The sequence below is a fragment of the Urocitellus parryii genome, unplaced genomic scaffold, assembly GCF_045843805.1.
Source record: "Urocitellus parryii isolate mUroPar1 unplaced genomic scaffold, mUroPar1.hap1 Scaffold_88, whole genome shotgun sequence".
Classification (NCBI taxonomy): domain Eukaryota; kingdom Metazoa; phylum Chordata; class Mammalia; order Rodentia; family Sciuridae; genus Urocitellus; species Urocitellus parryii.
In genome coordinates this window covers 1,083,511-1,106,937 of record NW_027554213.1, presented here as the reverse complement: position 1 = coordinate 1,106,937, position 23,427 = coordinate 1,083,511, and the positions used below count along the sequence as shown (strand labels likewise).

Below are 23,427 nucleotides of genomic sequence, written 5' to 3'. Positions count from 1 at the left end.
GGCGCAACTTATTTTGGCCCTGGCTGGAGTTGCGTCTCCGCCGGCCCTGAAGGCGCCTGGCCGCGCTTCCACTCCGCCCGCTACTGCGCCCTGGCACCCAAAGCCGCGGCCGCTGCAGCAGGGCCGCCCCTTCCTGCTACCCGGCCTACTGCAGGGGTCTCGGCGGACCCAGACATGGTGTGGCCGGAGCTGCTACTGATCACAGACCGACGGGTAAGAAGGCTGCAAAAGCCAAAGCCCCACCTCCAAACCCGCGAGGCCCCGCCCGCCCTCCACTAGGCGCCACACCGTCGCTGCTCCAGGTTCCCCCGCGCTGGGCCCTCCGCCGCTGGGCTGAGGCCGGAGCCGCCTCTTCCGCCGCCGGCAGGGGGAGGAGGGTCATAAATAACCCTCGGGCAGCAGTGCAGACGGTGACCTGAGACGTCCTGGGGGAGTGAAGGGACGGCCGTCAGCACTTCTGCCCCCAACCCCACTGCGCCAGACTTGACCCATCCTGGAGTGCCTGCCTCTTAAAGCCCCCTTTTTATCCATTCTTTCATCAGTCAATCAACCATTTATTGAGCGCCAGATGTGGTGTAACCCCAGGAAGAGACTACCCAGAGAAGGGGTTGTGGGAAGAGAGATGCAGAGGAAGAGTGAGAGCACAGGTGTAGAGTCCAAGGAAGTGCGGGTTCCCAGAGTCCTGGCCTGCCTCCCGGCTTCTCTGCCTGAGCTCACCAGCTTCTTCAATGAGGCGGGTGCTGCATGGGAGCGCACCCAGACCCACCAAGAACAGGGGGACATGCAGGGACTGAGCTTATGGGCCACAGGTGTGGCTGACACTGAGCTATGAGGAAGCACACCTGTGTACACAGCTGCCCAGCCACCCACAAATGCATGCATGCTCAAAGACATACAAAGAGCAACCACAGGTGTGTCACACCCATGACTTTCTGTGTGCCAGCACAGTAGTTGCTGAGCCTGAATGAATCGGACAGGTTCATGGAGCACACAAATCCTCAAATACTTCCCACAAGCACCAACACAGACAGGATGTGTGCTAAGAGATACAGATCACAGATATCCCGAGACTGGGACTTGAAACACAGGCACAGATGGACCCAGGTCCACATGTTCACCTGCCAAGGCAGGGTGTCAGGCACAGGTGACACCCAGTTGTTTGCACTATTGGTCTAGAAAGAGTTAACCTGGAAGGTCAGGGGTTAGAGGTTAGCCAGATGAGGCTCCCTCAGACATTCCTGCAAAGTAGCTAGAAACTTCAGGAATGTAGCCTTTTCAGACCTAGGGAGAGCTGCCCTGCTGGGACACCTGGGCAGCTAGCTGTGAGCTGAAAAGAAGCCATGCCTTGTCTCTCAGCATGCAGGAAGGTGTTTTGGGGCTGTCCACTACCTTAGTCTCTGCCACTTAAAGGAACAAAGAGAGAGGGCCTGAGCTCAGCCTCACCCCACTCCTGTGGCCATGCAGTTGGTGTCCAGATGCACACATGCAGGAATTCTAGCAGGCACCCACAGCGCCCTGTACTGCTGGAGTGACGTTACCTGTGCAGTGACAGTCATATGTCATGTTCAAGGGTGTGACACAGGCACAGTGATGCACAGGTGCTCAGCACTCCTGAATTCACCCTCAAGGCATCACAGAGGCCTCTCCTCCTGGCCTGGCAGCATGGGCCTGATCCTCTGTCACCAGTGGATCTGTACACTCGGCCCTTCTGCAGAAGGGACAGAGATGCCTGTTTCTGACCACATGGGGGCAGAAGCAGCCCCCATCTTAGGGCAGTCTTCCTGGTGCTGTGGTCCCACCAAAAGGTAGACTCTGTTGGCGAGGCTGAAGCAGGTGTGCAGAGCCTCAGACCCTCCTGCAGCAGCTGCATGACCCAGTCTTCTCTGCCCTTCTTGGGACCTTACTTTCCCATCTGAAAATGAGAGGTGGTCTCAAAACCCATCTTCTAAAGCCTTCTTTAAAGAGGTGGGCTCAAAACCCACCTTCTAAAGCCACCTTTAGCTTGAAGTAAAACAGTCAGCAGAGCAGCTATGGGAGGTGGGAGCACCAAACCCCTGCACACCCTAGACACTTTCCTCTGTAAATGGATCTGGAGTGCAGAAACTGAGGGGCTCCCATCAACTCTGAGCCAAGCAAAGGGAAAGAAATGAGTTATCTAGTGCCCCCTGAGGCCCCCAAATCTATCTCATCTGTCTCTCACTGAGATAGATGTGAGGGTGGTTTATATTCTCCTCCCTGCAGACAGTATGGCCACACTTGGGCCCAGTCTGGATACTAGAGCATACACAGGGGTGCATGGGAGCAGCTGCTGTCCTGCAGAGTGGATGCGGGGGCAGGGTGCAGTTCTCTCCCTCATGGCTCAAATTATTGTAGAAATGTTGTGCACCCTCAGGGCCACCAGAGCTAAGTAGCACACAGGCCTTAAGTGCAGTCTCACCCACTCCACGTCCCAAGGGTGTGTCAGCAGGGGTGGAGTGAGGGGCCCCATGTGCTCATGTGTGTCAATGCTGCGTGAGGGGTGTTCCTGTGCTTATGTGTGCCTGCCCTGTCCTCATGCCATTCATTTTAGCTGACACTCAGCACAAATACGGTGTGAAGGCCTCAGGGACCCGTGTTCCTTACTCTGGGAATCTGGGCCTTCATTGGTCCAGCCCAGCAGTGCTGGTTATAGTTCACTCTGTGTACAATTCACAGGCCCTGTGAGCCCTAGGGCCAGAGCCCACCAGGAAGTCCTGATAGGGGCACTAGGCTATGCTGTCTGCAGAGCTTTGGGGCAGAGGTCATCCCCAAGTGGGGAGAGGAGTGGGTACAGGTGGGGTCTCTGCCAGACTGCCAGGTGGAAACAAGAGGATATCTGGGCAGTTCCTTCACAAAGAAAACCTTGGGCGGGATGTGCTGAATCATCACGGATGGTGCTGGAGGGAAAAGGAAAGGGCTAGAAGGGGTCAGGTGGTCAGCTGCTGCTCTGACTCACCTGAGAGCCCCCTCAGCTGTTCAGGCTGCAGGGTGGATTCTCAGTGCTGGGGTAGTGGCTTTCCTGACACACCCTGGCACATGGCAGCTACCAGTGTCTTAAGGACTGTCCATGGGGCAACCCAATGTGGCCATGGGTGGATCCAGCTCATACCCTGATCTGGTACCTGCTGGGCTCTGGGCTCTCTGAGCCATTCCTAACTTGACATGGCTACCCTGTCCCTGGGCAGCACCATTGCCTGACTGCTCCCCTCTGCTACCACCTGCCCTGGAATCTCTACATACCTTCCTGTCCCCAGAAGCTTATTAAGAGTTGGACTACAGATCTGGGAGGCTGAGGCAGGAGGATCACAAGTTCCAGGCCAGCCTTAGCAACATAGCCGGCAATGTAAGCAACTTACAAGACCCTCTCTCTAAATAAAAAAAAATTAAAAGGATTGGGGATGTAGCTCATTGGTAAAGTACCTCTGGGTTCAATCCTCATTACTGAAAAAAGAGGGTACTGCCAGAGGTACCCTCTTCATCAGAGAGAGATACCTGAAAGTCTTCTGCTGAAGAAGCCTAGGTAGACATCCTTGGTCTTCAGCAAGCACTGCCCAAGCTGGAAGATAAGGTTAGATCTAAGGGTGCATAAGTGGGATGTGGTGCTGTTCTGAGGACCCTGCCACTGACACAAGGGTGAGGCAGAGTGCCCACGGACACATAGCGACAGGCAGTGGTCACACCATAGAGGGTCTGAGATCCTGCAGACCAAGTGCTGGCTGCCTGAGATCTCCTGATGCTTATCCATGTTTCTCCTGTGATGTGCCTTCTCTGTCCACCAGCGAGGGTTTGTGGGGAATTTTTGCTGTCTGGGGCCCCGCAGGGCAGGATTCAGGCCTAGGAAAAGCAGATATGGAAGCTCAAAATAGAGAAAACTAGTCAGAGTTGCCTGGTAACAGCCTTCGCCTTCTCCTGGGTAGAAGGATACAAGAAAAAGCTAAAGGCCACCTGCTGAGAGCCTGACACTGACGGTCGCCCAGGTGCAGGCCGGTGTACCAGATGCCCTCCAATGTCTCATGTCCTTGACCCAGTGTGGCCTGAGTCAACCTGCACACGGCATTTGGGGTGGAGCAGTGGTAAGTGTTCAGGAACAGAACACAGAACAGCAGCATACACTCAGGTGAGTGACAGGGAGCAGTGGTGCACACACAGGTGTGTACCCGGGGACAATGCGTGGGTGTTCAATGCAGAGTGCCTGATGTGGAGCATGCTCCCTCACACAGCCCGAGGCTGCCCAGTTGTCTGGGGCTGTCCCTTCAGTGTTTCTTCATGCTATAATACTGTCACCTTGTGCTCAGTAGGTCACACCTCTGAACCAGTTGCATCATGAAGAGGGCATGGGGGCTGGGGAGGAGGCTCAAGCGGTCACGCGCTCGCCTGGCATGCGCGGGGCGCTGGGTTTGATCCTCAGCACCACATAAAAATAAAATGAAGAAGTTGTGTCCACTGAAAACTGAAAAATAAATATTAAAAAAAGGAAGAGGGCATGGACACGTGAGGCCCCACCTGGAGGGCCAGCAGCGCCTTCATCAACACCTTGTCATGTCGGGATTGTTGTAGGTAGGAAGCTTGGGTGGACCAGATCACTGTCCTGACTTCCTGATGTATAGACCGAGTCTGACTCCGGTCTCCCATTGCCACCCAGCCCCAGTCCTTGGGAGGTAGGTTGACAATGACATCCTTTGAGGTGCACTGGTGGCTTTGTGCATGGATGTCCGGTGAGGCCCTCTGGATGTGTAAGTTCCTATTCCTGACTAACCAGGCTCCCCTGGGACCATCTCATCTCCTGCACTGTGTGAGGGCAGGTGGGGCAGCCCTGAGTGCTATTCCCTGGGACCAGGACTCTGCTGCTGTTTGGCCATGACCCCAGGTGTGGCCCCAGGTGGGGATGTGTTGAGGCCCTGTGCAGAGCCCAGATGCAGAGGCTCATGACCTGATGACAGCCACCTGGAAGGAATGGTGCACACATCTGCAGCCATACTTCACCCGTCTGCATGAACGGTTAACACAGGGCCTTGGGAACCCAGGCAGGGCTCATCTATGGCTGCTCACTCCAGGGGTGTGTGGGCATTTGCAGGCCAGGTACAGGGGCTGCCCAGTTCCCTAGAACCTAGCCTGTGATGGCAGGAGGGACTCTGGGCCCTGGGCACCATCTAGCCTTCTGAACAGTGCAGTTCCTACTCCCACCCCAGCCCCCACCTGCAGCACTGAGGCCGAGAGTAATAAAACACCCACCTCACAGGAGACAGCTTTATCTTGTTGATGGGAAGTCTGCCAGCCCAATTTATGATGGAACATAAGATCTCCAAATCTGAATTTATGTGCCGGAGTATAACGAGAGGTCAATGAGATTGAAAGTGGGCTCCTGAGAGGAGCTGGCAGGCTCACTCCCAGGTGCTGTAAGGAAACCTCACAGTCTTTGTCCCCAACTCCAGCCTGGCCCAAGAGGGAAAGGACCGCCAAGGAGAGCCCTGCCTGAGAGCCCTGCCGTTTGGTGTAAGGGGGAGAGAGAGGGACTCTGTCGGGCGGGGCCACGGCTGTGGCAGGAGTCTTGGAGAGGGCCAGCCTGGACCATCTGTGCTGAGGATGCAGATCTTGTGCCTGGTCTCAGGCCTGGCCCTCAGCCGTGGGCGAGCCCCTGGCTCAGAACAGTCACAGCAGAGCTCTGGCTCTGGCCCAGGGACCCACCACCAAATGGAGTTGCCATGGGTGACCATGAACCCGTGGCCCCCACCCAAGCCCTCTGGAGCCCTCTGTCCTCATCACCCCCTGGAGTCAGGGGTGGGGTAGGAGGAGGGTTGGCTCTGTCTGGGGTGGGCACCTGGCCAGCAGGAGGCTGGCTTTCTGTGCCCCAGGGCAGACCCTGACTTTAGGATTTATACAAATAAATGAAATGAAAAGTGCTGGCAGCCCTGATCTAATTACAGCCATTCATTCTCTGGTCGTTAATAATTTGTGCAATAAAGGGTTTCGGCTGCTCCAGTGTGGGGGTGGCTGCGGCTCAGCCTTCCCTTGGCGCCGGCTTCGGGAGCTGGAAACATGAATTATTAGTTTCTTATCGCTCGGACCGCCATCGCTCATGCTGCCAGGACCTGGTGGGAGCTAGCGGAGGTCCCCCGCCTCCTCTGCTGGCCCTGAGCTGCTGCTTCTCTTGGAGACTCACGGTGGGGCTCAGCACTACCCCACCCAGCCCTTCTGGGAGTGTGACCCCTGGAGCAGGAGACTGCAACAGGCATGGGAGCTGCAGTGCTGTGCTCTGAGCCTCAGATCCTCTCTGTGAGTGAAGCCAGACCTCACACGCCAGCAAAGCACTGGCCCAGGGAGGGTGGGGTCCTTATCAGGGTGCTCTCCAAGGGGCACAGACTGCCTAGTCCCTGGCCAGAGAGGAGAGGAAGTCCCCTCTGGGAGCCACAGTGCCTTAGGCAGTCAGAGCTCCATCACCTGCAGGACAGCCAGGGGCTTGAGGATACCCTGAGGAAAGGGATGGTGCTGGCTATGGTCTGGGTGGGGGTACTGGTCTCCTGGGCTTTTTGTCTGCACCTCCAAGTATAGCTGCTGAGGTGTGTGGGCTGGGGGCTGAACTCCAAGGCCACAGCCCAGATGGTGACCAGGTGGTTACCTGTCACAGAAGCACGCACCCTCCTGCAAGGCTCCCAGCCAAGCTGGGGAGTGCAAGGCTAAGGCAAAGCTGGGGTGTGGGAGGAATGGGGACCTGGCACCCACCTCTGCCTCTTGCCTGCCAAGCCCCTCCAGGTGCCTCCTGGGCTGCAGCCCCACTTCATCTCTGTGAGGATGTGGAACCTAGAGGGTAGGCCTTGCGCCCAGGGCTGTTTGCTCACCACTTCCTGGCTGTGTGGCCTTGGAGAGACTGTCAGTTCTTCTAACCTCAGTATGTAAAATGGGAATGAGGATAAAAGGAGACAAAATTAGTATGTACTGAGTGTCCGGGGTGTGTGCAGGTGTCATAGGTGGAGTGGGGTGGCCCCTGCAGCCCTGCATGCTGGGCAGTCCCATCCTTCAGGCAGCGTGGCTTCAAAAAGTCTGACCACATTTCATCTGCTTTCTGTTTTCTTAACGTCTGGACAGAGTTGTAGTGAATGTCCCAATGTACTTGTCTCCTCCCAGGTCATCTCTGTCATTTCTGGGTCACCTTCAGTTGACTGGTTTCCTCTTTTCCTGCTGGGCTGTGTTTTCTGCTTCTTTGCACACCTGTGAGGGTGTTTCTCTCTCTCTCTCTCTCTCTCTCTCTCTCTCTCTCTCTCTCTCTTCCCTTCCGTCCCTCCCTCCATGGTTATTTTGTTTATTTATCTTTATGTGGTGCTGAGGATCAAACCCAGGGCCTCATACATGCTACACCTCATCTCTGAGCTAGCCCTCTCACAGTGCCTGGGCTGCACAACATAGCTGACCCCATGCCCTCTGCAACCTGCTGAACACACCCTCAGCCCCAACAGCTGCCAACCCACTTTTTTTTGGTAGTACAGATGGACAGAATGCCTTTATTTTATTTGTTTATTTTTGTCTGGTACAAAGGATGGACCCCAGTGCTCACACATGCTAGGCAAGCGCTCTTCTACTGAGCTATAGCCCTGCCAATCCAATTTTGCTATGGTGTTTTGGTTAGGTCTGGGACTTCCTGAACATTGACCAGGGAGAGATTGAAGGGGCTCTGTGGGCAGGGGCTGGGAGGCTGCAGCCCCTGCAGCAGCCAAGTCTGGCTACTTTCTACCTCTAGGGCATAGACTTTCTTCCACCTGCTGTGGCAGAACAGGAAGCCCCCACCCGGCACTGGCACTGAAGACCACTCATCAGGGCCTGAGACACAGAGCAGCCCTGAGGTCCCTCTTTCTAACCCTGTGCATCCTTGATGCCAGTTTTGAATGCCATTTCTGCCAGGAAGCTTCCTGGATCCTCCAGTCAGAAAGCATCCTGTTCCTGGAGCTTCTGAACACATCCAAACCGTGGTATTCTGACTCCCACAGAAATCCTGTCTTCCTCTAACTGGACGGGAGCCCCAGTGGATGGCACTCTGGCATTCTTGGCTGATGGTTCTTTAACTGAAACCAGAAGAGAAGAGCCAACCAAGGGCACGGTCCTCCTGGCTGGGCTGTGGGCAGGGCTGAGGTCTGTGGGATATCTGAAGGTCCGGAGGCTCCAGGCTTCCCACAGCCCCAGGCTGGGCTCTCAGAGGGCTGTTCCTGCTGGGGTCTGCCCTTCCCCATTTTTCTGGTCCCTCTGCTCCTGTCCCCTGTGGCCTGTCTGGCCACCTCCCTGCTACCACACCACACCCTCTACCTCAGATGGCTTCCTCCCAGCCCCAGCTCACACACACAGAATCCCTTACCCTGGGAGCATTCCAGGCATGCACAGTCCACTGACTTGCCCCTGGCCAGGCTGTGCATTAACACAAAGACAGCTGGCTGGGTTTCCCTCACCCAGGTCTGGCGCTCCTGAATGGGGAGCCCCCACCCCCACTCCATGTGGTCGCCTCTATACTGATTTCATTTATCACTGACCGAGGATGAGTAATTTTATTGTGAAGCACAGTTCAGGGTGATAGATGAGGGAGCAGGGCAGGTGGTCGCCTTGCTGTCTTCCTCTCCAGAGGGAGGTGGGAAGGAGAATCCTGCCTCTCCATAAGTGGAGGCTGGCAGTTGGGGAGGAAAGAGCCCCATCAGGGTGGCTGGCCATGCCAGATGGGAGTGAGGAGGCAGGGAAGGCAGACAAGGTCTCCCTGTCCAGATAGGGCAGGACCAGGACATGGCCATCCCCCACGTCCTGACTAGGGCTGAGGCTGAGGGCCCTACAGGTGGGAGTATGGAGGGGCAGATGTGTAACTCCAGCATCCAAACAGAAAAAGTGGGGATGCTTTCCTCTGAAAATTGCCACAGCAATCAGCTTCTCTTTGAATCCATGTGTTTCTGTTTGGTTTCCTTTTTTTTTTTTTTAAATTTGCAGTACTGTGAACTGAACTCACTGAGCCACACCCCCAGCCCTTGTCATTTTTTAATTTTGAGACAGGATCTTGCTAAGTTGCCCAGGCTGGCCTTGAACTTGAGATCCTCTGTCCTCAACCCTGCTAATCCACTGTTTTTAACAATGCTCATCTCACCAGCTACTGCACACCCACACTTCAAAGTAACACTTGCCGGCTGGGGCTGGAGCTGGGGCTCAGTGGTAGAGCACTTGCTTAGCAGGTATGAGGCAGTAGGTTCCATTCTCAGCACCATATAAAAATAAACAAAATAAAAGGTATTGTGTCCATCTACAACTAAGAAAAATAAACAAAGTAACACTTGCCATTGGTCACTTCCAGGTGTTTGGTGAGGGACCCTGCATTGCTGCCGGTGGGATTTGGGGTTCTGGCCTGCCCACCCACTCCAAGGTCCCCGGCCTGGGTGGGATGTGTGTGGCTGGGTGGGTGGAAGCTGGGAGGCGCAGGTGCCAGGGAGCAAGCTCACCCCGACTGCTTATGGTGGGCAAGGTTCTGGGGTCTGGGAGGGCTGAACAGACCCAGGACTTCCCTCCACTGTGGTCAGCCAGCAGCCTCCCTCTGGCAGGCAGGTTAGCCCCCTGGCTGGACATGGGTCAGACAGTCCTGCAGGACCTCTCAATCTTGGCCGAGAAGCGTGAATGGTGGGCGCCTCGCTGTGTGACAGTCCCTGTCAGTCACGATGGATGTGGGCCCAGAGAGAAGCGGGGACGGCGACGGGAGGGGGCGCTGGCTGGCGGAGCTGTCCCCAGCCGCCGGCTGCGTCCCCGGAGGCTGGTGGCTGCGGCGCCAGGAGCATCCTGGAAGTCTGGGCAGCTGCACCGCCACTGCCCCTGGCCTGCCCCCAGCCTGCCCCAGTGGGCTTAACCCTTAGTCTCTCTGGGCTAACCCTCGTGCCCAGGCCTGGCTTAACCCTTAGGTCTCCACTGGTCTAACTCTTCTGTCTCAGGGACTAGCTGACATCCGCTGTGCCTAAGTTGGCCCCAGTGGGCAGCCCGGGAGCAGCGCCTACTGGAGCTTCAGGCTGGAGAAAGACGCTGGCCCAGGTCACTGAGGACACTGCCCCTCCCTCCTGCCCCCTTTTCCCAGGGTCTGCAGTCAGGCCTGCTGTCTTCCCCTTGTACCACAGGGACGCAGTGAGGGCACACTGGATAATGACAATTTCTACTAAAATTGTTAGTATGCTGGGCTCCCTACCCAGCTCTTTGTGCAAATCATGAAGCTTGTCAAGATGGCCTGCCCAGGAAACTGACGCTCTGAGAGGCCAGGACTTGGCTCAGCCATGGCAGGTGGTAGAGCTGGATCCTGCCTCCTGCACCAGGGCTAAAGGCATTCCCTCCCCTCTCTCCTGGCCCCTGCCCCTTCCTCTTCTCCCTCCCAAGAAGATGGTGCAGGAATTGAAATGGACTTGTGGGGAGGTGGGCCTCTGGATTCTCAGAGTCTCTGAGGAGGGTCTACAGATGATGAATCCCTGGGAGTGGGAGTATCTTTGGATCTCAAGGAGGAAGAGTCAACAGTCATGAAACCCAGAGAAAATGGACTGCAGCAGTTCCAATCAGGTGAGACTCAACCTCTCTTTGACTCTGGATGGGCTAAGGGGTAGACATTGTACCAACCCCTGTTGCCCACTGCAATGCCAGCTTGAGTTCTCACACAAGACTGGCATTTGAACCATAGATAGGAGCCTTAAAAATAACGTAAAGGTCGGCTGCTGTGGCACGTGCCGGTATTAAATCCCCAGCACAAACAAACAAACAAACAACAAAAACTAGAACTTTAAGAGGTTAAGGTGTAGTTTAGTGGTAGAGCACTGCCCAGAATGCTCTACCATGAGGCCTGGGTTCAATACCCAGCACCAGGGAAAACAAAAGAAAATAAGACCTTAAGGAACAGAAATCATTGGTCAGCCAGAGAATGACAGGAAAGGCTTGGGCACACTACTGGAGACAAGGGAGAGAGAGAGAGGTGCTCCAAATTAGGGCTCCTAGGGTTTCCACAGCCTCAGCCTCTCTACTACACGTATTCAGTTCCCCAGGACTCAGCTGAGGTCTGGGTAGCAAGTGTGTGCAAGAGGACGTGGGCCTTCAGCCCCTCCAGTCAAGGAGAGGTTGAGTCTCACCTGATCAGAACTGCTGCAGTCCGTTTTCTCTGGGTTTCTTTGTTGAGGCTTGGGAGGCCTCAGCACAGCTGTGGCCCACAGGTTGGTCAGGGATACCTGGGACCCAGAGTCCTGTAGCACCTGCAGGGCAGTCCCAAATCATCTTCCTGGCTCCTGTGCATTTTAGGTGGGTGGTGGCTGGCTAAATTTCTCAGCATCTCCCCAAGTGTCACCCTCACTTGTGACCTTGGATTCAATACCCAGTCTCATCCTAGGTGGAGACAGCTGGATTTGCTGAACTATGGGAACTCTCTCCATTTTTCTGAGCAGGAAAGAAAAGAGGGTGGGAAACTGGTTTCTGAAAGCCAGGTCACATGCCAGGAGGACCTCTGGCTGCATACAGTCAAATCTTGCAGTAGGAGGACAGTAGAGTGAGCACATGTGGAGGGTCTGGGGTCCAAGAGACTGACCATGAGGGACAACTCTGCACCCAGCCAAGGTCTGCATCTTATGCCACTATCAAAGCCTATGGGTGGGTGAGGATAATTCCATGGGTTATTTTGCACTGCTGCGGTACATCCTTAAAACTGGCAAGAGTGGGTTGGCAAGTGAGGAGGGCCTTGACTCAGAGGATAGTGCTGGATCTGCTCCTGAAGGTGGTGGAGCCCACTGCCCATGCAGGGTGAGATACCTGCAAACTTCTCTTCCTAGACAACTGACCAGGAGGTCTGAGAGAGGCAGAGTGAAGAAAGTCAGGGTCAGGGTGAATTGACCCTTGGCCTAACTGGTGAGAGACTCAACATGTTTAAGGGCCAAGGGGCTGAGGTGGGGGCTGAAGATCCAGGAGAGTTTCCCCCAAAGCAAGGTCAGACTTAGATGGGAGGTGGACCCCCAGCATCAGGCCAAGGGCAGGAATGCCTGATGGGTGGGGGTCTGTTCAAGGTTGGTGAAGGAGAAGGAAGGCAGGGAGGGGGTGATCAGGGCTTCTGCCAATGGCTCGGTGAGGGGCAAAGGTGCAGAGGTTGCTGCTAAGTGACTGAAGCCACAGTGTGGGCAGAGGTGAGCCATCAGGGTCTCCTCTGCAGGTAACAGTGTCAGGAGGTGGAGCTCGTCTGCAGCTGGTGAGGGCAGATCAGGTAGAGAGGAGTTGTGGACACGCAGCAGAAGGGGGCTGCAGGTGGAGAGAGAGTAGGGCTCTTAGCCTCAGCCCAGAGAGTCCTGATCTGGCTGAGGATGGTGGGGCTCGAGTTCTAGGGACAGTGGGTACTAGCACTCAGGCACAGCTAGATGGCTGAGTGCAGGGCATATATGGCCTGCATGGCTTATTTTTTTTTATTTTATTGAGATAGTATTCACATTACAGGGGCTGGGGTTGTGGCTCAGCCGTAGATTGCCCGCTTAGCGTATGTAGGGCCCTGGGTTTGATCCTCAGCACCACAAAAAATAAATAAACAAAATAAAGGTATTGTGGTCAACTACAACTAAAAAAATATTTAAAAATTCACACAACATAAATTTAAGCTCAAAGTGAAAAATTCAGTGGTGCTTTTTGCATTCACAGAAGTAGTAGTCCACAGATTCACATACAGACATATATTGTAGATTAACAGATACCATGCTTTCTTTTAAAGTTCCTAGACATCCTTTGCTAAATCCAATGATAAATTGGGGGCCATAAAAAAGAGTTTAAGTAAGTACAAAACTCATACTCTACAGATGCTAACCAAAATTAACAAAAACATAAATTAATGTGTAAGATTTAACTATAGGCAGACTTAGACAGAAAAACACTCGGTAATTTGGTAATACTCTTGTAGATGACTCTTGAATAAAATAGAACATTAACACCACAGTTAAACAGAAGATGATTTTTGGAACATTTTATATAAAAGCTCATTTTAATAAAAATGTCAATATTAAATGAGAAAAAAGGAAGGAAACAAAATTTGCCAATCAAGAATTTAGAAAACGAACAATGTGAACCTGAAGAAAGAATAAGTGTATTAATTAGATAAAAATTTAGTTAACATATTAAAATTACAATTGATATATAAATAACTCTTCCGGGAAGGGAAAAATTGGGCAATGCACAAAACCAACCACATGAATACTGGTAGGAAAATTTGAGACATATTCACACCAAAATTCCTGCACTTATACTTCCAGTATGTGAATGCATAGTTGTAACAGACATTCTCAGCAATGTAGCAGAGCTTCCTTCACAACCTGAGGGACATTATGACAATAAAGGCCAAATAAAAGTTTCTAACTCTCCTTTACAAAAATAATACATAAAAAAGCAATATTACAGTTTCCTAGTATAGAAGTAGGTTCTCATAGCGAAAGTCCAAGATCCCCTGTAGCTCTGCAGGGAGAGAAAAGAATAACCACCATGAAATACATCACAGACTTCTCCAAAACAAAGGCCATGACTCTGAAGGAAAAGGACTCTGCCAAAGCTACATCCCACCTGTAGGAAGGGTACTTCCCTGACTCTAGTACAATTTAGTCTTCCTGCCTTATCTAAAAAGACAATATCAACAACAATAAAAACCATACAGCCAATAGCTGTCACTAAATCAAGGACACAGATTTAGAAAGCTACAGTATTAATAAGAGTCTGGGGTCAGCTTGACCCCTGGAGAAGCACTGGTGAAAGACACAGAACCAAACAGAGGCCTACTAAAAGACTGAGATTTAACAAGAAAGCTACAGAATGTTCCTTTACCCTTTTTCTTTACTACCACACCAACAGGTTCTAGTGTAATGAAAGAGTACATAAGCTGAAAGAGTGCTACAAGACAGCTATTTTTGTTGAGAAGTAGTACTTGGTGAAATCAAAAGTCAAGAGGGGATGATAAACAAAAAGTCAAAAAGATATTAGTGAATTGTGGAGCCTCTGTTACCTAAACCTAGAGCAAACATGAAATACAGTCTAACTCCTAGTTTGATGAACATGAATCCTTTCCTCAAAAGCCTCATTATTTCAGGTCCAATTATCAAATACAAGGCATCACAAAAATCAAGATGAAAACACAGTTTAAAATGACAAAATAATTTTCAGAACCAAAATGACAATATTTTATATAATTACCAGATATAATATTTAAATAACTATTAATATGCAAAGTAATTTAATAGATAAAAGCAGATAAACACAAGAACAGTTGAGTAATGAAGGTGGAGAGATGAAAATTCTAAGTATCTAAAGGAGCAACCAGAAATTTAAAATGCACACACAGAGTAACAGCAAGGAAACAGACCTCTGGGAGCTCAACATAGACTGAGCACAGCTGGAGAATCACTGTGCTCCAAAACAAGTCAATTGAAACTCCCTAAACTGAATTGTAAAGAAGGAAAATAAATAACAAAAAACTCAACAAAATCCAAGAACCTACAGAGAATTTTCAAAGGAATAATAAACACATCATTGAAATACCATAAAAGAAGAAACTAACATAAAATAAACATTTTTAAAATTAATGACATGCCAAACCCCAGATGAAGGAAACTCAGAGGAAAACAATTACTAAAAATCTGTGTCTAGGCATATCATATTTAAACTGCATAAAAACAGAAAACATAATAAACAGAAAAGCAGAAAACTAAACATACATACATACATATATACACACACAAAAAAATTATCTGTAGAGGGACAACTTACCTACATAGGGAAACAACAAAACTTATCTTTAGAGGGACAAGGAAAGTAATTACATATTCTCAACAGAAATCACAAAATAAAAAAATAATTAGACAAACTACTTGAAGTATTAAAAAACACTCTGAAATATATATATCCATCAAAATAATCCTCTAAAATGTAGAAATATGATTTTTCTCAAACAAAATCTGCAGAAATTCCAGGCCAACAGATCTGCCCTATAAAAATGTTAATTAAAAAAGAAAAAGTTCTCTAGGCAAATAAAAAAAAGGTCAAAATCACACCTATGTAAGGAAATGGAGAGCAAAGAAGAAGGGATGGATCAAGGTTAAAACCAGGTTTATTTTTCTTATTCTTAATTGATTTGAAGGATAACTATTTAAGGCAGCAATTGTACAATATATGGGCCAAATATAGCATATGCCTAAGTGAAATGAATGACATAAAAATCAGAAATGACAAAAATAGAAAGTGACACATTATAAGTTACCTGTGACACATTTGAAGTGATATAGTGCTCTCTGAAGATGGGCTTATGCTAGTTAAAGTGATATATTTTAAGTCTGGGTCAACAATTTAAAAAGTTTAAGAAAAAGAAAACTCTGTTAAGAGATAATTTGGAGTTATATAAAGTATTAAATTGAAACACAGAAGGCAGTAAAAGATAATGAGAGAAAGAAACAAAGAACAAAAACAAACAATAGAAAACAGATATTAATATGGTGAATATTCGTTCAAGTTATAGCAATAATAACTTCAAAATGTCTAAACACACTAAGTAAAAGAAGTTTTCAGGGTGGGCACTTTATGTTGTCTGTAAGAAACACATTTTAAATATGAAGACTCAGATAATTTAAAAGTAAATTTCTGGAGAAAGATCTACTAGGCTAACACTAACCAAAATGAGGCTAAAATAGTTACATTAATATGAGATAAAGCAGACTTTGGAGCAATGACTATGAAAGATAAAAAAAAATAATAAAAGGGCTAATTGTTCAGAAAGACATAAAAATCCTAAATGTGTATGTACCTAATAAGACAGCATCAGAATTCACAATCCAAAGCCTGACAGGGTTGAAAGGAGAACTCAACAAGCCTATATTAAAGTGTGTACAATAGATTCCTGGGGAGGACTGCCGGTCGGTCGGACGTCTCGGCTGTCGCTGGAGGAGCTGTCCCGGCTCTCCGGGAAGGCGGCTGCGGCGGCAAAATGAAGATATTCGTGGGCAACGTCGACGGGGCGGATACAACGCCGGAGGAGCTGGCAGCCCTCTTCGCGCCCTACGGCACGGTCATGAGCTGCGCCGTCATGAAACAGTTTGCCTTCGTGCACATGCGCGAGAACGCAGGCGCGCTGCGCGCCATCGAGGCCTTGCACGGCCACGAGCTGCGGCCGGGGCGCGCGCTCGTGGTGGAAATGTCGCGCCCAAGGCCGCTGAACACTTGGAAGATTTTCGTGGGCAATGTGTCGGCTGCATGCACGAGCCAGGAATTGCGCAGCCTCTTCGAGCGCCGTGGACGCGTCATCTAGTGTGACGTGGTAAAAGGTAACACGGAGGCACGCTCGGGGGCGGGGGCGCGCTCGGGGCACTCTGCCTGTTAGCCACGCCCTTTACCCGGGGGTCGGTCACTGAGCGGTTGGGCAGGGTGGGGAAGTGCGCTGGGGCGAGGCCAGAGGTGTTGGGGGTGCGTTGGGCAGAGCCACCCTCCCCCCCTGCGGTCCAGGCACCGTTCACCAAGTGGGAGGAAGCGGCTCTGGGAGGGTGCGGCGGCCACTGAGAGCCGAGCCACGGGGCCGGGGACGCGCCAGAGACTTGCGAGTGTACCGGGGGCGCGTCTTCTGGTCTCCTGGGCCTGGCACCGAGCGGAAATTGGGAAGTGACGGGCACAAGCCGGATCATGGAGCGGGGAAGATTTCGCCACTTCCCCACTTCCTCTCCAGACGTCGGTCAGAGCAAGGGAAGAGGGAAAAGGTGGGGGCTGACGCCCCAAGGCCGCCCTCGTGTTCCCTCCCGATGAATGCTCCCAAGCGGAAGGTAACGGGGCCCTTGGACGTTTCTTGGGCTGGGATCTCTTAGTATTGTTTGGCATGGGTCTCCTCATGGGTACAGGAAGGGCCCCTTCCGAGCTACTTTGGTATTTTCAGTATTTGATGGGTTAGATGTGGCAGCTCTGTGGTCCAACTCCCTTAAACCTGTTTTCCCTCTTTTCCCAACCTTTGGGCTCGATTTTAGATCTGTTAGCTGGAAACCCTGACCTTTTTGCTTGTGGAAGGAGATTTGTTTTATGAGGGCCCCTTTTGTACAGCTTTACTTGCCAAACTGATGCCCCAGGGCAGTGTCATTCTTTCATAAGCTTGAAGACTTGCAAGGGGGCATACTTTGGCTGAGGGGATTATGGGGAGAGATGTGAGAGGTCTTCCTTAAACATTGTCTGGAAACGATTTACTTGAGAGTTGTCATTGCTTGAATTAATTCTCAGAGCAGATCCCTAGTTTGCCTTTTCTTTGAGAAAAATGTGTCACCATAATTTAGGCTTGATTTCCTTTTTGGAGCCCAGTCGACTTTTTCTTTTTTTCTTTTTTTTTTAATATTCCGGGTTCTTATACCCTAAGTTCTTTCTCTTTGGGGGAAGATTTGATGGGTCAGCCCTTGTATATATGTGGCCTGTCTTTGTTCCACTTGGGAACAGATCTGAATTAACTTTGCCCTGTTATTTTCAAGGATGCACCTGGGAGTATTGATGCCCTCCTGGTATTGGATTCATGCCTGCTCATACCCTGTGTGAGACGTTTTGAGGATGAGAAATAAATAGGTGCAGTTGCTTGTTCATGGTCACCAAAGATATTTCATTTGTTGTCCGGTAAAGGCACATCTTTGGCCATTCCTTGTCCTTTCCACAAGCTGGGGAAATGTCATTGTGTCCCTTGCTAGGAACAAATTCTTATTCTGCATTAATACTCCATTCTGTTTTCCTCAACTTAGGTTATGCAAGTCCACGAGACTATCCGGAATCGGGCTTTCCTGCTGGGTGCTCTGAGGCAGGATGTATGGTGCATGGATATTTGATTTTGTTTAGAATGAAAGGGTGGGAGGGTGTCAGATTGGGTACTTGGCCAGCAAGGGGTATGAGAGTTTTGTGTTTAATTAATCTGTTAGGTTTCTTCTGTAGTTGTTAGGCAGGGTGACTGGTAGATTGAAAGTCTAGAATCAGTACTTGGGGCAATCTCTATGGAACTCATGATCAAGAAGCTTGTTCTCAAGTGATAGAGAAAGCCAAAAATGTTCTTGAATTTGTTTGGGATCAACACTAAGTGACCGGGGGAATGGTGGTGGTGATTGTGGTGGTGGTAAAGTGCATGATAACTTCACATGAGTTTTAGAATTTCTGGCTGATTCCCTGTGAGAGTTAGAGAGAAAAGTTTGTGCATTTTGTTCCTTTGTAAACATTTGTTAGCAGAAATGCTTGGACTTCCTCAGGGAGGTGTCTTCCATTGTTGTTAGGCTTATATGCAATAGCACCTGATGCACTGATATCCTTCACTGATATCTTTATAGTTCTTAGGGGTGAAAAAACTTAGGATTTAAAGTTGGGAATTTGTAGAAGAGACTGGCTCAATAAATAGCTTACTTATTTCTTGACTGTGAATGAGCGTTTGATTTGCTGTCAGGTCTTCTGGTTTGCAGTTCTAGGGTTCAAACTCAGGGCCTACATGCTGTGCTAGCGACTCTACCATTGAGCCACACCCTCAGCCCTGTCAAGTCTTTGAAAAGCACAGGACAGCTAGCTCTGTTTTATTTCACAGGAGAAAAACATGGTTGCTTGGTTACTCTAGGAGCTTAGATATGATTTGTAGACCAAAAATCTCCATAGCAACAGTGGTAACCACTCTCTGCAGCTGTGTCCTATTGGTTATTCAAAGATGAACAGCTTCAAGAACCACTTGCAGACTTTGGCCATTGCATACTTCAGGGGAGGTCTGAGTCAGAAGAGGAAAATTATCCCTTCTCTTTTGTGGGTAGCCATCCTTTAAATACCGAGCTCTATAATTTCAAAGTTTTTAAAAAATCATCTTAGGATAGGAAAAGTTGTTTTTCTGGATTCTCTTAACTTTGGTACTAGAGGGATTGTGATGTCATCAGACCATTAGGAGGTATCTGCAGAACTACTTGTTAGGTTTAATGCTAGTCTTAACGGAGAGATTACTTTGAGCTAACTATCCAGGCAAAAGAGTCCCTGGAGTTCTTCGGATCTCTGCTACTCTGATGGCTGGGAAGGAGTTGGGATTCTGGGCATCGTTGATGGGGTTAGGCTTGAATTTGGCTACTCAGTGTGATGGGACACAGTTAACCCTGATGTGATTCAGTCATTTGGACAACCTAGTTATAATTCCTTTCAGATATCAGGCTTAGAAACTTAGATATAATTTGGCTATAATTATATCTTCCCCCACCAACAGTTACATAGTTCATCTGGGCTGTCAGTTGAACTGAACATGTGAAATCAAACCAACCCCGCTTTTTCTTTTTGCAGTGCAGGGAATTGAACCTAGGGTCTCACACATATTAAGCATGAGCTCACTTTACTGAGCTACATCTCCAGACCTGAAATCTCAGTTTTTAAATTTTACTCCTTGATCTCTTAATAAAACCCAGCTATGTAGGAAGTAGACAATGGATGTTTGGGGGAATTCCAAATAATCAGGAATGTGGTGTGTTTCCTTAATCCCTCACAGTGCCTGGAGATTGTCCCCTTTCATCCCCCCTCCCCCAGTCTGCCTACAGGCTCTAGCAGATCTTCCTGTTTTCTCTTTACCTTGAGTGAGCCTTTCTGCTTGTCATTGCATTCTCTAGGTGGTTTTGCCATTCCTGAGGGTCAGCACAGTTTCTGCTTTTAGAGACGTTAGACCACCTGCTACTGTTTTTAGCTAGCTACCCAGAATGAAGATGAGAGATCAGAGGATAATTCTAGTACTGTGTGGCCAAGTGAAATGGAATGCTTAGCTTTTCATAATTGGTAAATAAGGAATCAGGCTTTGTCTGTGGGAGTGTTGAAGACTTGAGAGTTGTGATAGTTCGTTTTGTTCTTTTATCATCTTTAGAAGGTTCCAAGTTTGTGTGTACAGATGACATTGTGTTTTATTATAGATGAAAGATAATATTCTTTAGGAGAAATAGATCTTTGGGTATGCAAGTGAGGGTATCTCCATTATTTTTAAAAATGAAAATTTCTAAAAATAAGGACACTTGTTTGAAGGTCATAGAAAGGATATCTTTGAAAATGGTGTGTTGGGAACTTCTTCGAGGTATCTTTTTATTTTTTAAACTGATGTGACAGAGATTGGATCCCAGCATTTGGATTTTTTTCTTAAAATAACCATAGGGCCTTTAACTGCAGGGCTTTATTTCTCAGGGACAAGCTCCTCTCATTGTTCAGGTCCTGTTTGCACCATTGCAATTTCTACAATTTCTAGTATGGACACAACCCCGAGAATTTTTTTTTCCTTTCTAAAGTTTTCTTCTGTGGTAGGTGAATAGTTCAGTTTTGAGATTTATAGCCTGTCTTAGTCCCTCTTCCTCACACAATTCATTCAGGTCTTGAATGAAAGCCTCAGGGGTGACCTTCTAGCTTGCAGTGATTGCAGCTTCTTGCCTCACAGCTGAGAAACCAGGTCTTTCCTGTGTGCAGTCTGGCCTATGAACAGAACTCCAAAGGATAAGGTATACCTCTCTGTCCTTTAAAGAGGAAGTGGTGGAGGATGTAATATGCCTGAGGGGGAGGGGTCTTAGTTTCCATTTACCTTACCTTGTAGATGTACATAGGGTCTAGAATCTCTCTTTCTAAGCTTACATTTTTTTTTCATACTGCACAGTTATACCTTACACCAATCTGTCCCAGGGACAGATGGGTGTAGCAAAGGGGCATGGGGCATAGAAGAGCTAAAACTGGTCCTGACATTGATATACTTTGATTTGGGCAAAGTAAAAATTCTTGAACATGTTTGCCCAACAGTAAAGTGGAGATGATGATCCTTTGTTGTGCCACCTTACAGGATTGTTATAAGGCCCAAGTGAGGTTGTGTGCATGAAAGTACTTTGAAAGTTGGAAAGTAATGTGAAAAGAGGGGAGATTACATTGGAGGAATTTTGTGAACTGCTTGCTCTTTGTAGGCTCTTGCCTGAATTGAATCTCTTTCACCTTAATTGATCTAGGCTGAGAAATGGCTAGTGCTTGAGAGCTAAGCGTCAAAGGTGAGCAGTGGTGTTTGGTGAGCATGGGATGAGAACACTGAATAATTGAGTGATCCAGAAACCCTTTCTTTGTTTTGTCTGCTGGTTTAGTCTTAAAGTAGCTGTGAAGATTTTTATCCTGTGTTGCAGTTCATCTTTACTCTTTCTTTTCTCACCAGGGAGTTGGGTGAAGTGGCAGGGGGAAAGGGGAGAATGGGAAAAAGCCCTAGTCAAAGGTGACTCTTTGGGACAGTCAGAAGCTTTGTTATGTGGGAGCCAATATTTTATGACATACTCCTGGGGAGGAGGGTTTGGTGGCCTGGAGGTAACTGGCAACAGCTGGGTGCTGTTGTATCCAATTTGGGACCCATCGGGTAGCATGCCCTGCCCCCCTAATTGCTAACCCTCTGTCTGCTGCTTTATCAGACTACGCATTTGTTCACATGGAGAAGGAAGCAGATGCCAAAGCCGCCATTGCGCAGCTCAACGGCAAAGAAGTGAAGGGCAAGCGCATCAACGTGGAACTCTCAACCAAGGGTCAGAAGAAGGGGCCTGGCCTGGCTATCCAGTCTGGGGACAAGACCAAGAAACCAGGGGCTGGGGATACGGCATTCCCTGGAACTGGTGGCTTCTCTGCCACCTTCGACTACCAACAGGCTTTTGGCAACAGCACTGGTGGCTTTGATGGGCAAGCCTGTCAGCCCACGCCACCCTTCTTTGGTCGCGACTGAAGCCCCCTGCGCCGTTCACCTCCCCGAGCCTCTTATGTGGCTCCTCTGACGGCCCAGCCAGCCACCTACCGGGCCCAGCCCTCAGTGTCGCTGGGAGCTGCCTACAGGGCCCAGCCTTCTGCCTCTTTGGGTGTCGGCTATCGGACTCAGCCCATGACAGCCCAGGCAGCCTCTTACCGCGCTCAGCCCTCTGTCTCCCTTGGGGCCCCATACAGGGGCCAGCTGGCTAGCCCTAGCTCCCAGTCTGCTGCAGCTTCTTCTCTCGGCCCATATGGTGGAGCCCAACCCTCAGCCTCAGCCCTCTCCTCCTATGGGGGTCAGGCAGCGGCAGCTTCTTCGCTCAACTCCTACGGGGCTCAGGGCTCCTCCCTTGCCTCCTATGGTAACCAGCCATCCTCTTATGGCGCCCAGGCTGCCTCTTCCTATGGGGTTCGTGCAGCTGCTTCCTCCTACAACACCCAGGGAGCAGCTTCCTCCCTAGGCTCCTACGGGGCTCAGGCTGCCTCCTATGGGGCCCAGTCTGCAGCCTCCTCGCTAGCTTATGGAGCCCAGGCAGCTTCTTACAATGCCCAGCCCTCGGCTTCTTACAATGCCCAGTCTGCCCCATATGCTGCACAGCAGGCTGCTTCCTACTCTTCCCAGCCTGCTGCTTATGTGGCACAGCCAGCCACAGCTGCTGCCTATGCCAGCCAGCCAGCCGCCTATGCTGCACAAGCCACTAACCCAATGGCTGGCTCTTATGGGGCCCAGCCAGTTGTCTAGACCCAACTGAATAGTTATGGGGCCCAAGCATCGATGGGCCTGTCAGGCTCCTATGGGGCTCAGTCGGCTGCTGCGGCCACTGGCTCCTATGGTGCCGCAGCTGCCTACGGGGCCCAGCCTTCTGCCACCCTGGCAGCTCCTTACCGCACTCAGTCATCAGCCTCATTGGCTGCTTCCTATGCTGCCCAGCAGCATCCCCAGGCTGCTGCCTCCTACCGTGGCCAGCCGGGCAATGCCTACAATGGGGCAGGTCAGCCGTCTGCAGCCTACCTGTCCATGTCCCAGGGGGCCGTTGCCAACGCCAACAGCACCCCGCCGCCCTATGAGCGTACCCACCTCTCCCCACCCCGGGCCAGCTACGACGATCCCTACAAAAAGGCTGTCGCCATGTAGAAAAGGTACTGTATGCCCCCCCGCCTCTGCCCCCAGCTGGGGCTTAGGGCAAGGGGCTGAGGTTGGCATGGGAGGGGAATTTTAGGCCCCTCCCTCGGTCTTTTCTCCTTTACTCCTGTGGGGTGTGCAGAGGCCGAGGGGGTCGGTGTCTGTGAACTTTTCTGGTCACCAGGGTTCAGGTGGAGCACAGAGCTCAGCCTGGGGTGGTACCAGTCAGGCTGGGAAAATGTCACCATTCTAGACTAGCCCAGGTGCCTTAGGAGCCACTGCCTGCAGGATTATAGCTCATACCCTTTCCCTATGTCTCAGGGATTCTTAAGCCTGTTACCTTGTTGTCCTGGTATTGGTGGGGGTGGGTGTGAAAGAGTAGTCCTTTTGGCACTTAATGGCTGAAGGCAAGTTTATGAGATGCGTCCACACTCTGGGAAGTTGGGGACCTTGCTTTCATCTGCCGTTCTGTTGATAAACAACCAAAGTCTTTGTGTAGGACCCATGGATGGGGATATTTTGTTTGTGGTTTGGGACTATAGACCAAAATT

The 23,427-nt window shown here is 50.1% G+C and overlaps 1 pseudogene; it reads left to right on the top strand.

The window, feature by feature from the left end:
* The first annotated feature begins 15,956 nt into the window (after positions 1 to 15,956).
* On the top strand, positions 15,957 to 22,948 carry LOC144253057 (RNA-binding protein 14-like; annotated as a pseudogene).
* Positions 22,949 to 23,427: the final 479 nt, after the last annotated feature.